Source organism: Corapipo altera, unplaced genomic scaffold, assembly GCF_003945725.1.
Source record: "Corapipo altera isolate COAL_440 unplaced genomic scaffold, ASM394572v1 60330, whole genome shotgun sequence".
Classification (NCBI taxonomy): Eukaryota; Metazoa; Chordata; class Aves; order Passeriformes; family Pipridae; genus Corapipo; species Corapipo altera.
In genome coordinates this window covers 560-3,663 of record NW_020887748.1, presented here as the reverse complement: position 1 = coordinate 3,663, position 3,104 = coordinate 560, and the positions used below count along the sequence as shown (strand labels likewise).

Genomic DNA, 3,104 nt, shown 5'->3' with positions numbered 1-3,104 from the left:
GGGGGGGGGGGGGGGGGGGGGGGTCGCTTAATCCTCCTCCTCCTCCTCCTCTGGGCGCATCCCCGCGGTCGGTGCCTGGCCGGGCAGCCGTTCCTCCGGCATCCTCACGGGAGCTGCCGCAGCTGAAATACAAAAAGTCATTTCCGAGGGGGTGCGCGCGCGCGGGGGGCGCTCACGGCCGCCCACGGCCACCCCGGGGGGGGGGGGGGGGCCCGGGCGGGGGGGGGGGCTCCCCCCCCCGGTTCCGCGGGCAGAGGGCTTGAAGGGGCGGACCGGGCAGAGTAAGCCCGGTCCCGGGACAAGGTGGGGGCGGGGGGACACGACACGGGGACCGCGTGCTGCCCACCTACCAGCACCGGGCAAAATGAAAAGGCAGGGAAAAAGGGCTGGGGGGAAATAAATAAAAGGAATTATGGAAAAAAAAAAAATGAAAAAAGAGGGAGGTGGGGGAGGGAGCCGCCAGCTGCCACGGTGTCCTTCTGCGCCCGGCGGTCATTAGCTGCCTGCCGGCACAGCTGGCTCCGCCGGGCGCTGGTTGCGGCGGCACCGGCCCCCCCGGCGCTCCCCGCCGCCTCCGGGCACGGGGGGGCTGCCTGCGGGCCGCGGGGGGGACGGGACTAGGTTAAAAAAAAAAAAAAATACTTAAGCAATTTCACAGCCTGTGATCCCGGCGCCTGCAGCTGTACTAACGACAGAGTATTTATCCCAGCCTCTCGGGGAGGATTCCCCGCCACCGCCGCCGGGGACTGCACAGGGAGGACTGGGGACACACACACACACACCGAGACGGGGATAGCCCCTCTGCGGGGCAGGGGGCTTCATGGAGAGACAGCCCGGGAACGCTCGGGAGGGCACGTCGCTGTACCTGCTTGAACTAGCCCTCGGCGGGGAAAGATGGCTCTCTGCTTCAGGGCTAGGAAAGTTTAGGAGGGGGCTAAGGACACAGCGTCCGTTTTATTTCCCACCGCCCCCTTCTTCCCCCGGGAGGTGAAGGGGGGTATTTTAGTTTATGGCAATGAGGAAGGTATATTATGGCAGCCTGCGCGAACTAAAGCAAAACATAAGCATAACTTAAAAAGCCCTCAGTTTATGAACACTGCCTCTTTGTTTTCCAGATGCTCTACCTGAATAGTTCAGATATTTCCAGCATCTTTTCTGATGTAGTGCTATCGATCAGAAACGCTCACTCGGGAGGCAGTCGTGGGGCTACGTCTAGTTTCCAGACTCCGGTATGTTTAGTTCAAAATGGTTATCAATTACGGTAATTACGATCATAATTAGATTAATGAACCGTTTGCAGCCCAACCTACCGAGTGCAAAAACTTCGTCTTCTCCCAACGTCGTGCACTAAAAAGCGGGCTTTATGTAAACAAATCCATATGAAGGGAGCGTAAATCTACAGAAGGAACCTCACCCTCGGCTGCACTGGGGACCGACGGGTGTCTTTCCGTCGGGGGGGGAAAAAAAGACCCTGAGCCCGCAGGAGCCACCTCTGTGTTTCCACGTCAGGGAAAAACCCAGACTCTCGCTGCCTTCAGAGGTCTAGTGGCAATACAAAGGCTGCCCCGGAAAGCTCTAGGCTAAGCATCGTCTCGTGGAGGGATGCGAAGGATTTGCATACAGCAAAAGAAAAAAAAAAAACCCTCTCCCGTTTCCAGAAAGGAAAACGTAGCTGCATATCCTCGATAACAACTACTCAATAAAACTAGTTTTGCCAACCATGTGTATGAAAGCCCCGCATCTGGTAAGGAATAAAACGTTAGCGTTCAGCCTTTTATGCCAGAAGTCAGACGCATTTTCTTGCCCTATTCCCCCCAGCATTAAAGTGGTTTCTCTCCACAAGAGCTTCCCTCGCTAGCTACCTTTTCTCTCCCTGCGATCCCCTCTCAGGGTTTATTGCCACCAGCAGCGAGAAAATGATGGTGCCCACCAACCGGGTCATTATTGTTTAATCGATGCATCTCCGGAGCATGAAAAGGGTACCCGAGACGCAGTTATTGATTTCCCTCCCCCACTAACTATCGCTCTCTTTTCTGCGAATGAAATAAATAAATAGAAATTGCTAGCCGGGCTTTGCGATTCTGTCCCTGCTTAAGCTAAATGTGACCGTACATGTTCAATGTTGCATATCTGCTCTGCCAAAGACAGAGAGATCAAAGGTCATATTTAACATTCAGGAGGAGGGGCGGGTGCAGATTAATTAATAAATTAATATAGCGATGCCTTTTATTGCCCAAGTCTAGCATTAATCTACTTTTACGATCCCAGAGGACAAGAACAACAGGAAAAAAAAGAGCCCCCGACAAACCCACAAAATTTGAAAAACACAAAAAACGACCCCTCTAAAAAGAAACAAACAAACCTAAAAACCAAGACCACAAAAAACCAAAACAAAAATAACAACCCACGAAGAATAAGGGGGGAAAAGGGGGGGGGGGAAGCAAACCAGTCACTTACCAGGCTCTTTATTTGGGGGGGCTTGAGCGTGCAGACGCTACCAGCCTGTCTGCCTTTAATTAGTTGCACATCAGTCCCTAACACAAAGAAGAAGAAGAAGAAGAAGAAGAAAAATATCCAGATGTGCCTTGGCAGCTCCTCAATTACAACTTTGATACTTGTAAACAAACTGCGAGGGGCGGTGGGGAAGGTGGGGGGGGGGGGAAAGGGGGGATAAATTAAGCCGCCGATCCACTAAACAAATACCTGTAAGTGGCTTTTTTTCCCCCCCCTCCCTCTCTCGCCCGTTGCAGAGAAAGGAGGAGGGGGGGGGGGGGCAGGGGGGGGGGGGGGGGGCGAGGAAGGAGCAGGCACAGGGGGGGGGGGGGGGGGAGTGTGCGTGTGTGTGTCTATGTGTGTGTGTGCGTGTGCGCGGTGGTCTCCTCTGCCGGCGCGCTGCTCGCCGCCCGTCTCCCGGCGCCCGCCCTCGCACACAGCGCCGGGAGTGCGTGTGCGTGTGGCGGTGCGGGGGAGGGGAGGGGAGGGCGGGGGCGGGAGGCGATCGCCGCCGAGGTGAGGGAGCGCGGCGGGAGGACGCAGGGATGCGGACACCCGCTGCCGCCGCCGCCGCCGAGCGGCGCGCACGGGCCGCGGCGCAGCGCGGGGGG

The 3,104-nt window shown here is 56.5% G+C and overlaps 2 long non-coding RNA genes across 2 annotated transcripts in view; one reads left to right on the top strand and one right to left on the bottom strand.

Annotated features, from left to right (window-relative positions):
- Window positions 1-8: 8 nt before the first annotated feature.
- The window catches only part of LOC113941739, a 3,294-nt gene continuing 198 nt past the window's right edge, over window positions 9-3,104 (bottom strand). The window contains exons 2-3 of the long non-coding RNA XR_003525748.1: window positions 2,458-2,534; window positions 9-122 (exon numbers count right to left, since the gene is read on the bottom strand). This is a non-coding gene — a long non-coding RNA (uncharacterized LOC113941739). The remainder of the gene's footprint in view (window positions 123-2,457; window positions 2,535-3,104) is intronic.
- LOC113941738 lies at window positions 669-1,457 on the top strand. Its single transcript, XR_003525747.1, has 2 exons — window positions 669-1,229; window positions 1,301-1,457. It is a non-coding gene; the product is annotated as an uncharacterized LOC113941738 (long non-coding RNA).